We start from the raw sequence: 24,820 nt of genomic DNA on the forward strand, positions 1-24,820 counted from the left end.
CTTTAAAGCCAGCCTTATAAGAGGAACGTATATAAATATCACCAGTTACAGAAAACTATGTCAACATTGTCCTAAGCTGAAAGGAATGTTTGATAGTAAAAATAAAAAATAAAAAAATAAAAGTGGAACACAATCAGGAAAGCCTAGGCAAAGAGAAAATGAGTCATACTACTATGACCTAAGCAGAAGTCTCAAAAGGATGGGTGAAAAAATCTACCACAGTTTAAGCACAGCCTATGAAAAAAAGCTGTATGGCCTAATGTCCTAAGGAATTCATTCTTTTCCAAGTCATTCCCCCATGCCCACTTGTGCTTTGGAAAGTTTGTACTGGTAAGAAGAAACTGACCATGTTCACATCTTGTTCCAGTGACGTTGCAACTAGGGTTCCTGCTCTGCAGCAGAGCCACCGCCTGGAGTGTCTTCCCAAAACCCAGGAAATAGACAGGATTGCCCTCGTCCTTCAGAGAAAATCTGTTAGAACAGCCAGATTTGCTGTCACTTGATTTTCCATTGTGTTTCACTAAGCAAAAAAGGAACCTAAGAAAAAAACTACGTTTGTATGCCTGCCAGTGCATTTATTTTATGTTTAAAATCTGAGCACTGTCTGCTTAGAGATTATTAAAGAATTATTAATTAAAATAAAATGTAAAACAGAGTCTCCAGAGCAGCCCAATCCCTACAAGCCTCTTGCTACAACACTTCTTCTGCCAGTGGAGCTTTTTTTGCAGCACAGCGCTCATGGATAAGAGTTGGGATTCACTTGCAGCATGTCTCTGTGATTCTTTCAAATTCAGGTTCCTACTAACAGCGTCTCTCTTCTCAGCCCACCTTTCAACTATCCTGAGTCTACAGCACTCATTTTAATAGTTATGTTTCTTGTGTGTCAAGTGCTCCGAGGTACTCTGTTTGAAAGGCACAATACAGGTGTTGTTGCATTTTATTGTATTATTCAAAAAATGAACAACAGAGGTACTAGCTGGCTGAACTGCCAATGTTAAATGATCGCCTTGAGGGAGCTTTGGGGCCTTTTAAATAAACTATGTGCAATTTCCATAGATGTATTGTTATTTAAATAGTGCCTATGACAGACAAGCACATTTGAAAAAAAAAAGAAAGGATGAAGGCTGTTTGAGATTTCCACAGTTGACACGTCAATAGTGGAGCAGCCTGGGGAAAATGAAGTTAAACTTGTCCGTGAGGAAACAATAAATGAACAATGCACATAAACACGTGCACACATGCATAATGATGCAGAGACATAATGAAGTGTGCTGGAAAAAAAGAAAGTTGTGGTATGGTATATGCAAGAAAAATTGGATTTGGTCCGATACATTAAGTAAGATTACAGGGCCACTTCAGTATTCATGCTTGCTCTCTAAATATTAGTGATAGCACAGCTTGTCACTATCTATACATATATGCAGCATGCCATGTGTCGTCCAGTAGGATATGAGTGGGGAAACAGGATGAAACTGAGCAAATGAAAATGAAGGAAATGTCAGGAGAAAAAGTAATCTTAACAGTCAAGTCTGTTAAACTGTAAGAGTGTTTCCTTAGGGAAGTAGTAAAAACATCATCACTTCAGTCATTTAAAAGTGGATCAGAAAAATATACAGGGCTACATTCTGCTCCTATTATATGAATATCATTCTGGCATTGAAAATCTGTGGTTTCTTTTGCACTGATACAACCTAAAGCAGAACCTGCCTCCTTGGGAACAATTTATTTTAGCAGGGATTAGTAGGGAGAGGGAATATGCAGTCTATCAGGTCTTTTCTCATTCTTAACACCTATAGGAAAATCTTGAGATGGGAGTGAGTCTCTGAAAATAAATATTACAATAGATTTGACCATGTGTTTATATGATTTAAATTAATATCCTAGGAGTGTTTGGGGGCATAGGTGGCATGGTCTATTACAATAGCAGAAATATGGCATTTTCAAATAGCATTCAAATTTTCAGTGGAAATGGATACTGTTTTGAGTCTTTCTGCACCTGAATGTTCATATGATTTTGAGGTGTCTACTGTCATACTACTTTGTCTGTGGTAAACATTGTCCTGAGACCATGAAATAAATTCCATTTACTTGTTTTCTTTGCTTGTTTTTTTTCTCCAAGAATTAGATTCAATATCAGTCAAAATTTGTTGGCACAGCTAATTGAAGTGTAGCATCTTGCAGACCTTTTCACAAGTACAGTAATGATTTTTGATATTTCTTTTTTTTTAGTATGTATTGGCTTGCTCTTTTTTATAGATGAGAGTCCTTACTTATGTAAAACAAATTGTCATGCATTTTAAGTGAAAAACTTACCTTGAGACTGAATACAAATAGAATGACATCAGCAGAAAATCTGGCCCATTATGTTTTGGGTAACCAGCCAGCTAACGACTCTGGTGGTCTCTCTGGTAAAGGCTGCTGATATTCAGAATGAAGCTCTCTAGTCAAAACACTGACTCTTATTCACTGCAGTTTAAACGTAGCAGCACTTGTTGCATGATAGATTTATTGCTCAAAAAAACCCCCCAAGATGATTTCTTAGAGGATCCATTCACAGAGGATAAATGGTCCTCACGTGTTTTATTTTCTGGACAGATGTTGATATTTCAATGGGAATATAGTAGTTCAGCATTTAAATCTCTTTTGAAAATCAGACTGAAACTGTACATTACAGCTTTTTTTGTCCTGTGATAAAGACAGATTGGTGTCAGCTTGATGATGGAGAGGATATCAGATAATTGTAACCTTCTTTTTTTTGTTAAGCTCTATTTACTGAATATTCAATTCTTTTCTGTGGACCATTATGGTATATGGTTTCTGCCCAGGCTCCTGGGTGAACTCCTCTGTTGAGCTTTAGGTACCCCATGTCTTTGTAACAACCTGTGTCCAGCTTGTTTTCATTCTGTACTCGCTTGCACTAGGAAAGTTCATCACTGTGCCTAGAAACAAAACATCGTATACTGGGAATATAAAAATGTAAAGGGAATGCTTCCATTTGCTACATTTAACAGTCCCCTTTTAAATGTTAAAATAATTTATTAACACAAAAAAATAAACTGTACACATTTTACTAGCTGAGAACATCTTTAAATCCCTGCTAAACAGTATATCTGATTTCTAAAAAGCAAAGTATTTACTGTAATTATTCATTAGTGTTAAAGTGTGCAGAGCCTTGCTTCTTGGTGTCTGCTGCACCAGTCTGCCAGTTGATGAACACAAGTACCTCTGACTACGATGAGATAGCTGACTGACATTGCACAGGGAGATCTGACTCATCAGGTGTGAAACTGATTTGGATCAGCAGTGTTACTTAGAATCTCCTGGAAGTGGGTGCACTGGGTGGGGACTCCATAGGGGCTGGTGAGGGTCAGAAAGGCTTATTTGTGCCCTGAACTTCAGAAAGTTCAATGTCCTGTTCAACCCAGTCATTCATGAGCTGCTTAAAAATGAAATCAGATGCTTGAACTTTGATTCCTGGCTTTGAAAGTACTACTTTAACAAATTACTTTAATGAGTATGATAACTATATATAAGCTTGACATCTCATTTACACTAGTATTACCTTTGCATTACAATAATCCTAAGAACATCTAACATTTTCTATATCTATTTTTTTTCTATCTAACATTTTCTATATCTATTTTTTTTCTATCTATATACTGCCTGTTCTCCCTTTCTTCTGAAATCATTAATTTCTTTTCTTCTTTCACAAAGAAACCCTCTGTTACTCTCTGTCTCCAAAGTGGGTGATGAACTGTTCACTGGCTGTTGGATGTGTGCTGGCGTAACCTGGAGCAGTAGAGCTCAGTTCAGAGCAGTTGTGTGGTGAAGACCAGCATGTTTTGATGCTACTGTGCATGCCAGGGTTTTAAACAGTACAGATGATCTAATAGGACAAATCAGGAATGCATGCAGCTTGTTTCTTCTGCCAAGTATGTGAAATCTCTTGGCAGTCTCTCCTTTTGTGGATAATTTGAAGTATTTCACTTTGCTTTCCATTCTCCTTCCTGACACTGTTCCTTTGAGAAATATTTTCTCTATGCAGCAAATTAAGGAGTCAGAGCTCTTCTATGTAAGAGGTATCTACAATATCTTCTAGTGTCCTACAAACAGCAAATGTGGCTCCTGTGTCAGTCCCACCTTTCCCAGTGAGAAAAGGCAATAGGAGAAAGTGCCCTGAGATCACTACTCATTCTTCTTAGAGAGGCAACCTCTCTCTGCTTTCTGGATCATTTTCAAGGTTGCAGGCCCTCTGAAAAACAAAAAGTGAATAAATACCTTGTCAGTTCCTCCAAAACATTTCCTTTTCAAATTGTCAAAAAAAGGAAAAAGTCACTTTCACTTGAACAATATTTAAGCAAATGAAAATATTTTTTTGTCTTTTAACCTTCTAAAATGTTTTTGAATTATAAATGTAGTATAAAATATTGTAAAAAATAGTTTTAAGCTAAAAAATAAAAATATTTCAGTTCAAACTGCCTAAACAATTATTTCAAAGGCTATTGGTATGCAAGACATTTTGTTGTCACCAACTTGCATTTGTTTATAGGAAGATCTCCTTAGTGCAGGTGTTATATTGAATGCCCAGTAATTCCTAACTGACCACTCAGGAACAAAGAAGACAAAGCGAAGGTGGTTTTGAAGGGACAGAGATCACAACCAGACAACAACCTTAGCTCCCTTCTGTTTTTTTTACTAACTGTGAACAGAAGGCACACAGCTTCTTGCAGGGCACAAGTCATGTCATTGCCGAGGACAGTAAAACCTTTTGCTGCCACAATGGCTTTAGACTCCACTTTTGAAGAGAGAAAAAGAGAGTTTAAAGACTTTGAAAGGTCATTTAGTTTATTCCCTTTTCCCAAAAGCAGACACAGTCACATTTGTATCAGGTATGACTGATATAGGTCATAGCACACGCATGTGCTGTGATAGATATCTAATTTGTGAAAAAAGATAATCTTTGCAGTGATTATTTAGGATTTACATGGTGCAGGGGGGGATGTTTTGTTAAAAAGCTGTCTGATCTGGAATGATGTTAAGGGCAGGACACAACAGGTATTCACTTTGAAACATGACTGGGGGAGTAATACTCCTTGACTTGCTTACCATGTTTCTGTCGCGGTTAAAAGCTGTTGAGTGTAACTGCTGCACATGTCTCAGAAGGGTTCTGTTCCCTCCTATCACTAAATCCATATTTTCCATTCATTTAGGAATCATGTAAACACTTTATTATAAAAATATTATTTTGCCATTGGACATAACTTAAATGCAGTTCAGCTGGCATTATATGAACTAAGAAATAGATACATAAACTGTCCAGAGTCTACAAATGCACCGTATTTGGGTCTGCAAAGCTGGTACTCAGTGGCTGCACTGGTAACTCAATGGCAGGTCTCATAACCCAGGGCTGCTTGACTTTTCTAGCACTTCATGAAGGCATAGTACAGTGGCTGTAGTCCTCTGTTAGCATTCTTCTTTTCCTGAGACTTATGTGGTACATAGCCATACCGTTTGTTCTTAGAACTAAACAAGAAGGGGACATATTCTTCTCAAACTCTGTAATTACACTGCTGATAGGGCCTCAGAGATCATTCTGTATCCTATTTCTGGAGGATGTAATATTAATTATAACTATATTACTGTTGTGAGATGTGAGCTCACAAAGCGAAGTGAGCTAAGCATAGAAAAGAAAGGAAAAAGCTATTCCTGGCCAAAAAGCCAGGATTTTATTGGAGGATGGTAGGAAACAGGACACAGAACAGACACACTGACTTTCATAAATGACAAAGTTAGTGTGACCATAGTAATTCTGCAGATTTCATACCAATTTGCACAGGACTAAAAAACTGTACAAGTTTCAGAACAACGAAGACTTAAACACTGCACCTTCTCAGTGCTCCTCTTCGTTCTTTGGTAAGAATTCACCTCTTAACCCCCAATACCTTCTCCAAGATTTCATGTGCATGCTTTAATTATGTAAAGTAGAGTAAAGATCTCTGTTAGGAGGCAAAATATTACCATTATAGAGTTGAAAAATATGAATAGTCTGGATCAGTATCCAGACTCAATCCAAACAGAACATCTTCTGAGGTTTGCCTGTCTCGTTTCGCAGGGAATCTCCCAACTCCCAGGTATCCTGGCTTTATTTGTCTTGCATTAATTTATTTTCCCCCATAGTGTAGTTGCTGAGCAGTGTTGAAGGTGTTTGGCAGTTACTCTCCCCCATGTTTTCGGCAAGATGAAATTTGCAGCACATTACACTGCTTGACAGGAACAGAGAATAAGCCCCAAGGATTTGCTGACAAGAAAAGCCCAGGTGTGGTGTGTGTAAGGTTTCAAACTCTTTTCCCCTTTTAGCTGTGGAGGAATTTTCTTAACTATACTGATTACATTATCATCCCAATACAAGCTTCATTAAAGCACTTTTAGCCCTATAGCCTGGAGCTCAGAGAATTCACTGTCTTTAAATAATCCAAGAGAGAAAAAGAAAATCAGATGAGAGATTGTACATGATTTCATCTACTGTGTTGCACAGAGAGACAGAAATTGCCGATCCACAAAGAAAAGAATGTAAAGTTTCTGGCGGGAATTCAGGCTATGCCAGAACTTTTCTTTCCTCCCTTGCACCTCCATATAGCTTAGATTAGGCCCTTGCTGTTCATGAAGTGCTGTTTTGATGATGACTAACACCACTACCCACTCCCAAAAGACCCTGCTAGATTTATGAGAGTATCGTGTGAACCAGAATACAAGATGCAGGCCTGGACAGTGGGAGACATGAAGAGGGCCCACATCTGCCCACCTCTGCCTCCCTGGGCAGTCAGCGACTATGGAGGTATCTTAGAGAAGGCTTCCTCAAGTCTTATGCTGGTTTCTTGAAACATGTGGGTATGTGCATATACTTGGAATATCAAGCTTTTTCTTGGGTGCTGCCATTTCATTTTCTAGATGAAACGATTCGCTATGCTAGCAAGCTATCCTAATGCAGTTTTTCAGATAATAGCAGCAGGTTTATTTGTAATTTTGTGCACAGATTTTGGTTTTGAAGTTGGCTTAGACTTTTCTAAAATGTGAGAAAACTTCTTTGAAACTCTCTGGGGAAGAAAGAGCTTCACTATTTCTTATCCTGATTAACTGCTTTTTCCTCCTCAGAAGCTTGCCACAGCTTCCCCACTTTTTTTTTGCTAGACTTGACTATGCACTTGGCATGCCCACAAGCCATCTGAAGCCATTTCAGTGATCTGAACTACACACGAACCTACTCACATTGGGCTGTCTCCGCTCTCCTCAGCCTGCCTTGTCCTGGGGTAGAGAGTGTAAAAATCTTTTTGCCTATCTGCACCCAAGAAGACAAATAAATCCTTTCCCCTGCATTACCAGTCCTGTCAAAATTATCCAGCCATCAGCTGCACCACAATTAGACAGCTCTGGTGTGTGGGACTCAGTCCTGGTGTTCCTGGCACCTCTTACTGCAGTGCCTTTTCTAAATGGTGTCAATGCTGAGAACAAAAGAGCACTGCTTTCAGATCTGAACTGGCTTCCAGTAACCTCCTGGGTGAAATAACGATTTAACCTGTCAAGCTGTGAACACTTTGGTGAGCAGCTACCTGATAGATGAAATTTCCTCACACTGCCACAGGTAAGAATAGTATGGCTGGTACATGCCCAGCACAAACACGAGGAAGCTGCCAGATGGATAGTTTCTGTAAAGGGTCCTCCACGCTGCAGGTTAGTCACCTCAGCTGTCTGCTAGAGCTTGTGCTCGTTCACTTTCCAGGCAGACTGCAAGCCCTCTGTGTTCCCACTTTCTTAAAAGCTACTAGATCAGTACATTTACTGACGTTATGTTGGCTTGGGTTATTTTATAATCTTTATATATGAAGATGGCACCAAAGCAGGTGATTCACACCCATACAGCCTACTTAAAATGCAATTAAAAAGATGTAAACCCAGCACAGTTTCAGCCTAACTTTGCCCCCACTGAATTCAGTGATTAAGGTCTCACTAATAACAAGAGTAAATTCAGACCAGTTCTGGGACTTTTTAAAGTATTGCACAGAAATACTACTAGATTTTAGTCTAGTATAGCTTGCTCTATTTTTAAACTGCATTCAAGGAAAATCTTTGTTTTATTTAGGGAAAAAAGAGAAAGAAAACTCTTTTGCTGTGTTTTAGCTCTGCTTTCTTTTACTTTATTATAGTTCTGTTAAGTGCTACTTTGGCATTTGACACATACAGGTCTTTATCACAATCTGGGCACTTTTGTCATTGGAAGCTACTATGATCCCAAGTTGTTATGGAAAACAATTTGGTGATAAAAGCTTTTAATGAAGCATAACAAAGCATACAGGAGAAAAAGGTCAGTCAGAGAGGACTGCATGACACCACCACAACTGTTTTTCAATAAATATTAAAAACAACATCTGCTGCTCTCTTTAACATTGTGAAAATTTCATTTTATTAAGATCTGAGTAGCAAATTACTTTTAGATTACTTTAAAAGTAATTTGCAGCTTAAATGTGTCTGTGTTTTGGGGAGTAATTTATGACTGTTTTCAGATTGTATGATGATTTTTATTAAGATCATTTTTCAATTTCCTTCCTTTTATAAAAAAAGGAAAGGTACTAAGTGATTACACATAGATTTCTTCTTACATCTTTCTCTTAACACAAACACTTACTATATAAAGTAAATAGCTCCATGCTGTGCAATACTTCTATAAAGAAACCTAAAATGATAGAAAGCTCGTGTGGTTTGGGATTTACAGAATCGAAGCATTTAATAACTTAAGATTTACTGAAAATCAAGCCTGCCTCAGTGTAGTCTACTGCATGTGTTGATACATGATACTAAAGGACTTAATTTGTTTGTTTTCCTCCTACCTGATTTCAAATCAGGAAGTTAAAGGTGAGGAAAAGAAAGTTATAGAACGGATGAAAAAGACTTCCTCTCAGAGCTCTGTAAAGCACAGTAATAGGAGATTTATGCCACAGACAGAAATCACAGAAATCCCCCGATTGCAGCCAAATGCAGCAGAAAAAAGGGTGCACACAATTTAGTACTACTGCAGGAAAGTACCATAAAATGCACTAAATGCTTTGCCTGTAGTTTTAGCAGCAATCTAGCTCCACTGAAAAGCTTCCCAATGCCATTTTCATCCCGCAGTTATTGGAAGAATCTCATGGACAGCAGAGGTCCTTTACTCCTCCTGGGCATGTACAAAAGCGCATAAAGTCTACATATATATATATGCATATGAATTATCTGCAGCAGCTATCACAAGGTTATCTTGAGATCATGGTGTGATGAAAGATCAATACTTCATTCTTTTGCAACCTGACTGCATCATGGGAACTAGAGTGGCTACACTTTGGACCCCTTTCAAACTGTTTGAGCATGTGCTTTCTCTGATCCCAAGCCAATAAAAGTCCCTGAAGATTACTGCTTGATTCTTTCACTCTTCAATCAGGCCTGACTTTACTTTCATTCCCCTAATATTAGATACCAACAAGAACTGCAAGCATTTGTAAATCATCATAGCAAAGCTACTGCGTCATTAGACTAGTGGTAAATGCCATAAACACGTTTTCAGTCTTCCTCAAAGTATCTCAGCTTAAATCACCATGAAGATAAAAACTGATGAGTAACAACATGGCAGCCCCAAAGGAAGTAGCTGGTGGGTTTTCTCCTATTGTTTTTCAAGAGCATATTGCTTAAGAGTCTCTTTATAGCCTTCATGTTTCTTTTTCCTAAAGCTCCTTCACCCTCACCAAACCACACCATCACAATTGTAAGAAACAGCCATTAACCAACATACCCTAACATTTTTCTGACACAGTTCACATACACCACTGATAAAAATTATTGAATAGCAGCTTTAGAGAATTTTGTTCCTCTAAGTCCACCATGTGTCACGTTGAGAAAATTTAGAGATGCATCTCTCTAAACTGAACATTATCTTCACCAAATCAGTTGACTCACAGCTTGCCTTTTGATGCATGCAAGAGTCTACAATGGTTCCTAAAGACCGTGTAAGATGTATGCTACTACCTGAAAGTAAAATGTGTGTTAAAGTACTTTAAGCAGTAAAAGATAATTAATTGTTAGTGTCCATACAGTTTTCTGTTCAATATGTTAAGAAAAAGGCTGTGAGGGTAGAAATACTTCACTAATGTAGATCATGTTTTCACTATAGCATGTGCGTTTCACCCTGTGTGAACACATGCTTTCTTATGGCGTGTTTAAATGTAGGACCTGGCAGGGCAATTATTCTTGCAAATTGCTGTCACATTCATTTATTGAGTAGTGAGTCTTATATTTGCCTTCTACTGTATGCGAGGTCACATTTCGTTGCACTGAGTTTGGGGACCCCAGACTGCTTTATAAAATGTAATAAAACCACCCAGTCACACATATGCAATTAGAAGACATTGCTAAAAACTAGCACAGGCTTCATATTCATTTACTCTGAAAGAAAGAAAATCTATAATTTCTCACTTTCTTACAGCTTTGACTCACCAACTACCTTGTTATATATGCAGCTGCCAGAGTTCAATAGTCAGAATTACAGATGATCTTCCATTGCTCTTTTGCATAGCATTTCTGCTTTAGATATTTTAGATAACTCTTCCTTTTGGTCTTAAAATTGGAAATGCGTTCTGCAACTAGGTCATTACATCTTGACACAAGTACATGGATTAAAGGTATTGTAACTAACACTTTTCTGCAAAATAAACCAGCAATGCTCAAAAGTAATTTATTTTTGAACTTACAGATTTCTTTTAAATTTTCAGCAGATTCCAGGGAGAGGAGCATGGGTAGATAGTTCAAGGTAGGCAGTCACTATGCAAATACAATTTTTTCTGACAGCTGAACAAAAATGTAGTTGGATGTGTTGGATGGCTTTTCTGAACTAAATTGGCACTGTAATATGCAGAGGAGAAAGAGGTACTTTAAAATTATACAGCTGGCATATTTTTACACACAGGAAGATCTGAAAACAAAACCATTTGATGGTTGCTTTTTCTGTATTTAAACTTTCTTCTACACTGACCATTAAGCTCCCTGTATTGAGAGTACTTTTTTAAACAAAGTTGTAGTAATAAATGTCTTTGTCTGTCTCTGCAAATGTATATGAATGTAGTGCTTTATTTCTGTATCTGAGTTGTGACAGCCCCTGGGTTTCAGTCCAATTAACTGAGTCATACTGTTATAAAACTCCAAGGAAAGAAAAATGTCAGTCCCATAAACATAGAAATAACAGTAATGCCCTCTTTTTTTTCTTTGAAGGACACACTTCTCTTTCAGCTGTATGACTTCCTTAATATTTTATAAGTTCAAAATGAAAGAAAAAAAAAATCTGATTTTGAATTCCACTGGGTGGTATATTTAGGAAGAGCTGCATACATATAGCTTGTAGCGGTTTTCCAGAAATATGTACCCTGTGTGTAAGGATTGAACAGATGAATAGTCTTCATATTACTTATCCAAACCATATGGTCTCTTAATATGGAAAAAGAGCAAGATCCTAGAACTTTTGCTCTTGTGTATCATTTAAGTGAAACTGGGAAGGGTTATCGAGTATCAGCCGGTATGCAGAGGAACCTAACCAGAGTTCCCAAGGATTATGTGAAAATCCTGTTCCTGGAAGTGAGGATGGTGGTCAGGGAAATGTAACTTTCTTTCAAGACCTTTAATCACATCAAGTGTTCAAAATGAGAACTGTTAAGATCTACTTACTCCTCAGGGGAGCAGCACTGACTATCACTAAAGGATACACAAGCCCCATACATAGCCAAGCGCTGACTATGTGAGTGGGAAGGATGTTTGGAAGATTTGGTAGTTTCACTTTGTGTAAAGTTCTGCCTAATCATGCAGAGCTTTTTAGGTTTGGGCAGACCCTGCAATCTGCAAGAGATGTACCTCAAAATAGGGATGGTCTATGCAAATTCGTAACTAAACTCCTGTATGTGAAGTAGAAATTTGAAATCAGGAAGGGCAGATTTTGAGAAGAGGGTAACAGAAAAAAAACAGGGGATTAATGGATTTGGAGCAGAAATTGATAAAAAGCAAAGAACAGAAACAAGATACCAGAAGGGTGCAGAACAGGAGAAATTCAGGGTGTATAGTGTAATCCAGCCAATTGCAGATACTGTTTCAGTAATTGCAAAAAGGGTGTTTTGGAATATTGAATGGGAGGACAGAAGCAGGTATCACTGACTAAATGCATCCCTCTCACCTGAAGTGAATTAACCAGAATAACCAGTTGATTGTTAGTGTGATGTTGCTAAAGCCTGTGTCATGCTTTGTCATCTTTGTAGTTTCTCTTTACAATAACTTTCCTCTGATTCCCTTTGGTATTAAATATGTTTTGTAATTGAAAGGACAATTTGTCATTTAAAAATTGTGGGTTTGTACAGAATCAATAGCAACCAGTAGTTTTGGAAGCAAGCTCTGCAAGGATTTCCCTGAAAGCTCCTGCACCTTTTCTATTCCTTCATGATATATGGAAACAGCTTTAACTTTTTCTGTTCTTACCATTTTATATAATATTTTTAGCACACACACAGAAAGATGGGATTTGCTGTTGGTTTCTTTCTCCTAATGACAGCTTCTGAAGGACCTCTTCTGATCTGAAGCCACAAAGTAAAGGCAGCAACAAAATGGGCACTGTACAGACAAGACTACTATGCATATAGATGAGGTATTTGGAAGAGAGAAATAACAGTTGAGAAGAGTGGGGGACTCAAAGAAAAGTCTCTCAGTGCCACTTGAGCTGGCTTGACATGTTGTGTCATGAGTTTTGTAAGCAGAAGCCTCATGTATTCAAGTATAGAAAGAATGAGGAAATGCAGTCTGGACTCGGCTTCATTCAGGGTTGAAATGTGCTTTCAAAACCAGCATGCTAGCATTTGCAGATAAAGTGATACTGGAGAACAAATAAGAAGTTTCTTCAGCCACTTACATAATGAATTATTTAGGGGCATGTCACATGCTTGTCCCAGAGTTCTTGACAAAGCCTAAAATCCAGCATTTTGCCTCACATGCCTTTCTGGAAATAAAGGTTTATTTAAAAGTTAATAATTATGTAATAAAATGAATCTGGGAAGAGCACAATCCCTTTGATGCTTTCTTCATGTAGATTAACTAAACTTTTTGCTAGTTAACCTTGCTCCTCTTCTTTTAGATCTGTGGTAAGCTTTAGTGCACCCAACAACGGGGGATAGGAGACTTAAACGTCACAACTCTTTGGGATTTTCACGATCTGTTACCTTGTAGGAAGGACTGCATTAACTGTTTCTCTAGCACTTGGCTTGTCTCTGCAGCTGTTCTCTGTAACAGTTCCATAGCTCTATGTCATAATTTTGCAGTTGCTCTTTAAAGAAGAATGATAACTTCGGGGTTTATTTACCAGATCTAGACTATATCGCTGTTTCCCCTGCTTTTTCAGTAACTGGCCTCTGCTATCACTGTTCATATGAGGTACCTAAAAATTGCAAGCTATTATAAACAAAGGCTTAATTCCTAAGGTAAGGGGCTTTGGAGTCTACACATGATAACAATGTGAACATAAATATGCCAGATTTTATTATGGACTTCTGCATGTATTCTTGTCCTTAGAGTCTCATGCAGTCACCAAACAACAGTGGATGCGCCTGATTAGGCAAGATTTCAGTGACTGACCCTGTGGTTTACAGGTGACATGCTCTGTAGCCCATTACCTCACACGATAAGTATATGGTAAGTATATGGAAAGTTGTGTTCAGCTAGGAATTAATAATGGGAATAAAATAGCAGTTTGGTATTACCAGGTACTTTCTGCACTAAAAGTTATTGTTGAATCATTATTTCGCATGGTCTGTGAGCATACAGCTAGAAAGCACTTATAATTGAAAAGTGGAGGTAACAATCATGCTTCTGTGAGTAAAATGCAATATGTAAATCTCTCTCGTACCCCTCAACATCTCTTGGTTTACAGCCAGATCTGCAATATACAAAACAGTGGCAGAGGGTACTGCACATTCATTTTTGTAATAAAAACTGTCATGAAATGTTATTGATGTTAATGCACAGCTGCTGCAAGAAAAAGAAGGCAATTTTTGGAAGGGACATTGTTGGATTTTTTTCAATGAAACATAGTGATTTTCCAGACTGCTGTGTGCTGGAGCAAAACAGCATCACACTGAGTATTCAGCTAAATGCAGATGTAGCATATGTCTGAGCTGGGCCATGATGGGTAGCTCTTCATCGTGGTACCAGCAGGCTGGCTGGTAGCTCTACTCCAAAAAAAAAAAAAAAAAAACAAAACCCAAACATGTGAATATGAGGTAAAAGTTAACCTATAGAAAACAAATGAGAAGAGCAACCTTATAATTAATCGTCTTGATAATCTGACTTCACCCTAACTGTAGGTAAGCAGAGAAAGCCTGTCCCGAGAGGAACTGGCAGAAATCAAGGAAGGGAGACGTGCCAAGAGAGATGCGTCAAGGGGTGCCAGAGGAGGCACGTTGGCAAGAGTTTATACCTCTCACCATAAAGCTGTTAAACTTCTCAAGCCAGTATTTTTACACCCATATCTTCTCGCAGATTCTCTTTTCTATACAATTGATACAAATGCAGTTCTTATTTACATATTGTAGTGAATGAAAATCTTCTTAACATTAGAGACATAAACACATAAAATACACCAACCAAGTATAAATACTGCCAACCTGCAAGTATATGTATAAGCACAAGTAACTTCACTTGGAGATCTGAACAGTCATCCAACCAGAGGCACAGTTATTATTAAAACAAATTAGAAGCTTTTGAAGCATAAATGGCACATTTCATTTGTCTCTGGAGTACATTGCCTTCATTTATTTTCACCACCGTTCTTCCCTAGCCTCTTCTTGCTGTTGAAAAGCTTCAGAAAAATGGAGGAAAGGAATTCTCTTTGGTGATAAGCCAACACCAATGGACTTTGATCAGGTCTGGAAGGTAAATTTGGCAACAATAACTTGGTCATACACCATACACAGTTCTATTTTCTCCTCCTAATTTAAATATAGTCATTGTCTTACCACAGTTTATTATTCATACATATTAATAAAATATGCAAAATATAATGCAGCATAAGCTAGGTAACTTCGTCAGAGCTAACGTCATATTTGGAGTTTTCTCATTTTTAACATCAAAATCTTAAATTACAGTAACAGTTGTTGCATTCATTTAAAATGTAAGACAAATTAAAACACCAGTCTGTTTAAATAATAAAAGAAAACATAAAACATAGAATCTTATTTGAATGTAAAAGCTACGTAGAATGTTCTTAAAAGGAATAAGCTAATGTTCCTTTCAGAGATAAAACCACTGCTGAACACAAAGAAGAGATTTAATAATCCAGCTTCCAGTTCCCATGTAACTACAAACTCCCTTTTACTTCAGAGAATATTTAGCCTTTTTAGAACTGGTCCAGAAACCATGGAAACCACTGATATCAGTAAGCTCTGACTCTTTTTTTCTTGTTTTGTTTTGCTTTCTGGTCTCAGCTCTGCAACTTTTGCCACGTGGATGACTGAAGCTATCTGCCTGTGTGAAGCACCAGTGAACACAGTGGGCCACAGCAATGCCTCAGCAGCTGTGAAACATGTCTTTTTATACAGTATTTTCAAAAGATGACTCAAATACTAGGAGTATCATCCTGCTTGCTCACTAAGTAAAATCACAGACAACATGAATTTATTGTTGATTTTGGAGGGAAACGTGCCACTGGGCTTTATTCTTATTTTAGTACTATTTAGAAACATGAAGGAACCAGCACTTATAGTTTGGGTAAAGACTGGATTTGCAGGCAGCTTAGAATTAATAATACGCTGGCAACACTTTCAAATAACTAGCACATCATGTGGCTGGTGTGATTAATGTTCACAATCCATTATGTCCCAAGGTATGCATTGTAACAACAATAATTATCATAGGCATTATTTTGTAATTTTATAAAGCAAATATACAATTCTGTAGGAATTTGCCTGTAATTTAGAGTGGTCATTCATTAAAAAAAAAAGCATTATGAACAGATTAAAGGCCAAATATGATTTGAAATTGGAGATCAGATAATTAGCTTGTATTTATATTTAGGTCTCTGTGCTTAATTAAAAAAAAAAAAAGAAAAAGAAAAGGAAAAGTGAGGATTCATACAGCAATTAGTTTGAAACCTTTATGAATTAGATGTGGCTACCTAGTGTGCTCAGGAAGACCCTTGAACATCTAATTAGTGTTAATAGAAACTGTCTTAAATGTCTTTAGACTACAAAAATTATTCTTGTCAAGAAAATAATCAGTCATTTAAGTATATCGTTTAAGATAATAGTGCCTGTCAAAGGCAAAGACACAGACCTGTCCATTTATTAGCGCATTACGAACTCCAAACACCACCTGCTCTGTTTTATCTCATCCAACTTCTTTTTTCTGGTTGTATGTTCTTTTCAGTTTTGTTTTCTTTTTTTGTCTGAGAGCTGGACTTAATTCCCACTGACGTCAATGGAAGGACCCTTACTGACTTCAGAGGCCATTGACTAGGATCCCATGTTGTTTTCTCTGTCAGCTTACTCTTTTGACCTCTTAAGTCACAGGTAAACTTGCACCCCAAATTTTCTTCCTTTAATAACCTGTTTCTTATTCCTAAATTCTGCTCTCTGTCTCATTATTCCATTTTCATATTTTTAACCTTGTGCCAATCCAAACTAAATAGTTTGGCTACTCCTAACTTTTTTGATCTAAAAATTACATTTCATGTTTCCCCCATCCTCCCTTTTCATTTATGCCTCTCACCCAATTCATTTTGTTTCAAAAGAAATCATCTCAAGATTTAAAATATTTTATATGAATAAATTTTTCTTGACCGCACAAGCACAAGCAGTCTCTTCTCTGAATGTATTTTATTTTTCACTCAGATACTGCAATTTAAGTTTTTCTTAGCTTTTATTTTATTTTTCCTCTTTTCATTTTACTTTCTCACGTTGTATTTTTTTCTCCCTTTTGAAGTAATTAGATTTTATATTATTTTGAATAAGGCAGGTGTGGGATATTGGGTTTTCCCTCCCATGGTTCCAGGGCTACCAACAAGACACAAGCTCATCAGTAATGATGATAATGCACCACATTGTCAACACTAGGATTTCAAAAGCTGCAGTGCCCAGGAATCTCTTCCCTTTTCCATATTAGTCAAAGTTATTGGCAAAATTATTTCTAAACACAGTGTACCATCAGCATACTAATGATGATGCAACCCTACCTTGCTCACTGGATGATGCCAGATGAGTTTGTATTATAGAGAAATGCTTCAGCAATTGTATCAGCTTTGCATACCCTCTGTGCATGGTAAACAACCATCGTTTACGGTGGGTCTGCCCATTGGAGTGTTCACTTCCTCTTGCTCTTTGCTATGGCAGGACAACAGCAGAGAAGGCATTGCTAGACCCAAAGCAGCCTCTTTTCATGCTATCCCATGACAGAAGCAAATCCACAGACGACCTCGAGCTCCCTTCTCCTTTGAAAATGGAGAGCACTGCCTCGTGCCACAGCAAGATATCCAACAGTCCATTTCTGTTTCCTTACATATCCCCAAGCCCTAGCTATTGAGCAACTGCATAGGCTCCAAGTCCTGTGCTTTTCAGAGAGAATTGCTGGGGGAAAAAGAGTTGATTCCTACTGAGTGGAAGAAAAGTGGGGCTTGAGGTTGAATTGGTCACAAGAAGGGTGAATGAACCTCTATGGCATCTCAGGTGAGAAGAGCAGCTGCTTCCCTTACCAAATTAATTTCAGACCTCCTGTGCTGTTTTTTAGGGTCAGGTTCAGATTCTCACAGCCTTAGATGTAAAACTTCCGGTGCTGAATTTATGCCTGTTGAAAATATTTTCTTCATGAGTTGTAGCCAGTTCCTGGTCATTGAGAAGCCTGGAGCATGCAAATATAGAGGAACATACTTTTGCCCTGCTGCGGTGCTGTACAGAAAATTCCAGCTTAGTGCTCCTCATGACAGCTCCCAACAGGCCACTGGAGACCACTCCTACTTGCATGATGATCTAAGCTGTGGCCTACCACAGCCTCTTGCATTTTGGTGATGAACAGCATTTGCCACTGACAAATGGCAGTGCTGCAGCAGAGCTGCTTACTTCTCTGCAGCACGGATGACCCAAGCTCTGCCAATGTGTTGCATGCTACAAGCTACCCCAGGAAAGACCATGCAGCACAGGGGACGGGCGAAGGAAGACTTTGTGTTTAGCCTTATCATTGCAGCAGTGTGTAGGGGACTGGGAAGAGCAGCTCTGTGTACCAGAGGTACCTGAATCAGGCCTGCTCCCTGACAGTTCAGGTTTATCTCCCTAAACTACATCTTTGAGTTCATGGATCCCCTTCTAAAAGCCTGAAATACCCTCATTAACAAATAAATCTTTTAAAAACAAACAAACAAAAAAATTTTTTAAAGGATGATAAAGTTTATTTATTGATCTTTCTTTACAAAACTTCAAGTCTCTTCCGTTTTAATCTTAACAAGCATGGACATCTTGTTAAGATTAACAAGATGCTTCAGCATACATTCTTTAAATAACCATATATTGCTTCAGCATACATTCTTTAAATATGAAGCATTAATAAAATTGTTCACAACAGTAAGAAAAATCTTCTAATTTCACTATTCTCAACACAATATACTTTGATTCTTAAAGCAGGATAGTACAAAGTCTCCATAATTTTACTATTGCGCAGCCGATGCACACAAAGAGAAATTTCAAAGAATTGCTAACTTCCAACCTGGTGTCTGCATGATTGTAATTAACTTCTCCCCCTCAAAGACAAACTTTGAAAATAGATCTTATGAGATAAAACATGAGAATTATACTAGGGCCTGATCTAACACACATTTTAACTGGTGGGAGTCTTTTATTAACTCCACCGAGCCGTCAGACCCTTAGTACAACTACAATTCTGCAGTTCTGTATTATGGCTTTGAATTGCAAATGATGAACATGAACTACTTAAAACTCTTCAGTAAAAATTTACCTTTAGCATACCAGATTTGTTGTGTAACTTCCTCCACGCACTGTAATTCTGGATAATCCTCTTATACGGATTCCATTCATACCCACAAGATGTATTGTGGGGTGTTACTGTTTATCCAACACTTTGCTCTTCAGTGAGTTTTGACTCAGACAACTGCTAGCATCTTCCCTCACCTGCTGGTGGTTTGGTGGGAGGGGCATTTGGCTGTTTTTAAAATGATGGGTTTATATATTTTACCTATGCACAGATTCTCTCCCTGAGAAATAATCGAAAGAACCCATTTCATATATGCTAATAGAAGGCTGGATTACAACATACATTTAGCATATGTATGTGGCAAATATTTGGTCAGTTTCAATAGCTCTGATCTAGCTTCCCAGAACAGGAGAATATAAAGAGAGAAAGCCTCACTCGAGGTGTCAGCTATCAAGGTATCTACTGAGGCACAGGATGGTTCAGAAACAGTTTGGTGAGAATAGAATACGATTTATTTTTATGAAACAATATTGGGGAACTGAGAGGTATGGAAAAGATGCACTTAAATTTCGATGTTGATTTTGAAAATCTTTGTTGCACTCTGCAGATGTTCGTCACAAAAGCAAGGTCTAAATGAACCTGCATCTCACAAATTTAATTCTCTACCATCTTCTTTCATATACTTTGTCATAAGTACAATGCAGTCTTCACCAACAGGTTCATTCTTAGAGAAACCATACTAATGGTCTACTCAAGTATCTCGTCTTAAAAGACTATTTTCATGCTGCCTGTGTATGCACAGATTTATGTGTTGAAGATAGGGATATGTTTCTGATATGGATTTCTTTCCTGGTTTGTGCTGTACTTCTCAAGAACCCCGGCAGCTGACGCAACCACAAATCCTTTCTGGACATAATTTCCTGAGAATGGGAAGATTTGTGTGGTGGCTTATGTGAAAATGAGCTGGTAGCAGAATTAAGCCCCGGGGAAGAAACATGACTGTATCCTTCCTGGCTTAAAGGAAGTTTGCCATTTGGCAACCAGTTGGCTGAATTAAATTATGTTCAGAAGAAACACATGGCCCAAGCTGAGAAAGAACTTTGAGCAAGGCTGCAAGAGGAAGGTAAGGGACTTGTGTCAGCTAAAAGTAAAAAAAAGAAAAAGCTTTTCCATTAACACAGAGGAAACTACCAGGAAGAACGTGTGCTTGTGCACACATGTATGTGCTTAGAATGGAAGAATTTGCTTATCAGCCTTTCCCAAAGTAGTTTGATTGCCAGCATTGGGGTGATTTTTGAAAAAGATTAAAACTTCCTGATTTTTTTTTTTCTTCCACTTGTCACCTTTTCTCCACTTTCACTGCTGAAAACAACCAAAAGATTGGGGGGGGAACATGACACCAAACAACAAAAGACCCAAATAGGAAGCTTTGAGAAAAGGAGGGAGAAAAAACAGACACTAAAAATTGAAACCCAAAATATTAACTTTGTTTTTTTAATGCTTGCACCCCTTTTTGACCTGACCCAATAAGAAGTACTTCTAAATCTCTATTATCTGCCATATTACCACAGAGAGATCAGGCTGTCTAAGGAAATAGCAGCAGCAATAGCAAACTTTCCCTAAGCCAGGGTACCCAATAAAGGCACAGCTATGTGGACAAAAATGTTGTAGTTTTTTAAGCAGAAAATGCAGAGCCTGGAGATCTCCAGCAGTATTAGCGGGGTAGGGGGGGAAGAAAAAGGCAAAGAGGTCAGGTTGCTAAAATGACTGAATTTTTTTCTGCTCAAATATAAGTAGATAAAAAAAAAGGGAAGGGAAAGTTTCTGGGGAAAGGGTAGGGAGCTGAATAGGACAAAGGAAGTTTTGTTGCTGTATACGTTTAAATCTCTAAAATCTGTATTCTTGAAGAAATATCTTTATGAAATGCCTTCCAGCTAGGTCTTTTAAGCTCATTCTTTTCAAAGGTCATTCTTCATTATAATGTTAGATTTAATTTTAATCATAAAGTAAAATTGTATGCATATGGAATATGTGAATAATAACTGTATTTTATTAAGATTACTTATTGTAGCAGAAGCCATATCAATCATTTAGATAGGGAACTGCCACAGCAGATATCTTTTTTTCTCTCCACCAGTGCTGTAAGTCCTGGCATCCTAACTAAGACAATTTCCTCTTTCTTAAGAGGACAGCAAAGCCAGGCTAGAGCCACCACAGATCATCTGATCTACCACCTTGTTCAAAGGCAAGACCAATTTGTTCTCTGTCATCCCTGTGCAATGAGTGCTTGCTAAGCTCACCCGATGGAGACCCCATTATGTCCCTATGCTTCTTTGTTCCTTCTGTTAGAAAATTTTGCCTAACATCTAATTTGAATTTTTTTTTTTCCCCTGCATTTTATGCCCACCTTGGTAATCTTCCTTTGACTGTTGTCATGTTACTCCTCAGTTTTCTCTAAGCTAAAAAAAATCCCAATTTGTTCGCTGTCTTCCTGTCAGTCATGTTTCCTAGAACTCTAGTTATTCATTAGACTCCTCTAGACTCTTTGCCACTGATCCACATCTTTCTTGAAGTGCAGTGTCCCTGGTGAGTCTCCCCTAATAATGCATTTCTTGCAGGCTCCATTTTTGTTTATGTCTTCCAATAGGAAGATTTTTGCAAAATATTAACTGATGTCCAGCTTGTCATTTACTGTAACCCCCCAGATCCCTTCCTCCATAGCTGCTTCCCCACAAGTTTTCCTCCATCCAAAATTTGATGTACTTGTTTCATATTGAAATTCCTGCTAATTTCAACAGGCCATTTCTCCAGTGTTTAAATACTGTTGAGATTCAGTTCTTGTCCTAAAGCACACATATAATTTCTCCCAGCTTCATACCATCTGTAAACGTAACACGCATGATCTCTATCCCAGGCTGTTAACAGAATAAATAAATAAATAAATAAGTAGCCACCCTTTTCTCTACATGGTCCAACAGTCTGTGGTAAACCTTCCTCTTTATTACAGCCACCCCTTCTCAGAGTCAGTGACTGGCAATTACTCTCTGACATGGGTATCTAATCTAACCATCTAGATGATGCTTCCCAGCACATTTACATAAATGCCGCGTACGACCTGCCTGGAGCTGAATGAAATCTTCTGCCCTTTGTGATATACATGGGATATGCTTTACTTTCACATTGAAATTTTTTGTTTCTTTCCTTCTCTTTCTTATGCAGTGCCCCTCACATAGTTCAGCTTTCCACCTTTGCTTTCTCTTTCTGCAGAGTTGTGTACGGCTCAGATATTTGTATTACTGGGAGAGCTCTGGGCAATACATCAAGCAATCTTTCTCAAAGCAAGAAAGCTGGGATTTTTCATATCTTAAAAAGTAGAAAGAAAAAATACACCACTCCCCAAATAACACAAGTTATCTTACCCAGCCACTCATTGTATGAAGATTTTTCCCTTCTCCCGAAAGAAGCACTATTATTCATCAAATCTGTTTTAGGCTTCGGTTAAGACACTCATGTTGCATCCAGGCTAAAAGACAGCATCTCAAATAAGGTCTTAAGATACTGAGCTCTATAGGTCTGGTATTTTGGTCTGGATCTTTCTGTTATATACTCTGTAGATTAAGCTAATTCAGATTCTTGACAACATAATGACTGCTCTTCTTGGGAGTATTTAAGAAATGTATTCTATACTATGAATTTCTGTGGCCTAAGAAAGTCCTTTTCATAGGAAGAGAACAGACATCTACTTTCTATTTTCTTTCAGGTCGTATCACAACAAATAATCTCACATGTAACAAAACCTCACACACTTCTCCCTTGAATAACTTACAGGTCACATGGACCTTAACTTTTTTCCAGTCCTTTTCAGGACACCCCAGCCACTGTATCACAAATGTCCCAAAGCCTGCTACATTGCAATCAGTGTTGCATTCCTATACAATCACAGCTATAGCCATGGAAGACTCAGTTATTAATAGTGAAATACCATTTGTGGAAGGACCTGACACATTTCAGTGTACTGCAAGTGTGTTACCTATTTTTCCAAAGTTAGAAAAAAGATGCTTTTATTTTACCTTCTTTACCTGACTCAGTTCCCTTTAAACTCCATGAAACAGGCTGCCTGTAGCTGATAAGAAAAATTCTCTCTGGAAGTAAAGCCTAGGAACTAAGCACATGATGAGAAAGGTTGTCCTGGCCTCACTGTCACAGCTTTTCAAGGGAATAAACAAAAATGCACGCAAGCATTTTTCTAATTTGTGATTCGCAGTTGATAAAGAGAAAAATGCTAATCATACTAATTTCCTCCTGCTGGGGAAGTGATGCATAAATAATCTGTTAACATGCAAGGGCCAACACGGTTAAGCTGTTCAAACCCTGTCATTGATTTCTTCCCTTTTCCCATATGCTTACTTCTTCTCACTCAACTGGTACTAAGTAGCACTTCTTTGCAGTTATGCTGCAAAAGTTTGTTCCCCTGAGAATCTCTTGGAGTCTCTGCTGTTGAAACAATAATTACAAGGAGGTGAAGTATTTGACTAATCAGCAGCAGAAGTCTGCAGGGGTCCAAAGCTGAATGACAAATGCCAATATCCACTTTAGGTTTGTTGGATCAACAAGCCAATATGGTGAAACTGATCCATCATCTTGTCACCAATTTCCTTTGCAGTCTCAGAAGCCTGCCAATTAAAAAAAAAAAAAAAAATTGTAATCACTATGCATCACTCAGTAGTGATTGCAGGCACATGATAAATAGGTTCCTTTCCCTCTCTTCAGCACCTGATGTCTTTTTTTTTTTTTAATTTGTACATTTTCTGAGGATGCTGAGGATTCCAGTCTAAACTTAGAGAGAAAAAAAAGTACCATAAATATGCATAGGTTGAATTTGAATTACCGTTCATCAAAAACAGCTAAACTTCATGGCCAATTTAGAGAAGCAGCAGGCAAAATTTGGTAGCGATATAATTCTGAGTACCAAACAGTGGGTTATTCCACTTCTTGTTCCTTTTCATTGGAAATGTTCCTGCCCCAATTTTGTGAATGCAGGCTCAGAACAGAACAAACCTCAAAGAAAACTGGACTTTTGGGAGCTTTGTCATTGCAGTAGGCATGTTCCAGCTCCAAACCCAACACCACAACACCGACACCTGCATGCTTGGAGTATAAATAGTTACAGTAATAAAATAGGCTAGACCCAGTGCTTTCACTTGCTCAAATCCTTCCTAAAGTTTAACTGCACCAAGCTTATCAGCCTGTAAAATCTATCCCTGATAAACTCTGTCCTTTTCCTTTCTTTCCCAAAAAAAACTTGGGACCATCCTGCAAGAAAGCATTGCTTTGAATATTTGCTCATACTTTGTACTTCTAACTCTTTCCATTGGATTTGTACCTCATGTCTGAAAGGCTAGATGTTAGTAACATGAATGTTTGCAGAAAGAAGATTTTCCTATTCAGTAGTGTAAGCCTTTTTTTCAGAAGATATCAGATAGCATTAGCATAAAGCAGGAAATGAAACAACAGCATGTGGCACATGTGATTGTTCACAACTAAACAGCACCTGCTCTGTAATATTAAGCCTTAGAGGAAGAAGCATTTAAAAGAAAAATATTTGCAAAGAGAATATGAGAAGATGGCAATCTGCTCAGTAGTACTTTGCACCCAGAAAGAGGTGAAATACAGGTAAAACCCATCATTGTGAACTACTTGTTCTATAACATCCTCAGGTGAGTTCTGCCATTCTGCAGCTTAATTTATCAACAGGGAAGTTTCAGCCTCCTTTATTAAAGGAAAGTGTTGCTTCTCTGTA

This window comes from Pygoscelis adeliae, unplaced genomic scaffold (genome assembly GCF_000699105.1).
Source record: "Pygoscelis adeliae isolate BGI_AS28 unplaced genomic scaffold, ASM69910v1 Scaffold127, whole genome shotgun sequence".
NCBI classification, from domain to species: Eukaryota; Metazoa; Chordata; class Aves; order Sphenisciformes; family Spheniscidae; genus Pygoscelis; species Pygoscelis adeliae.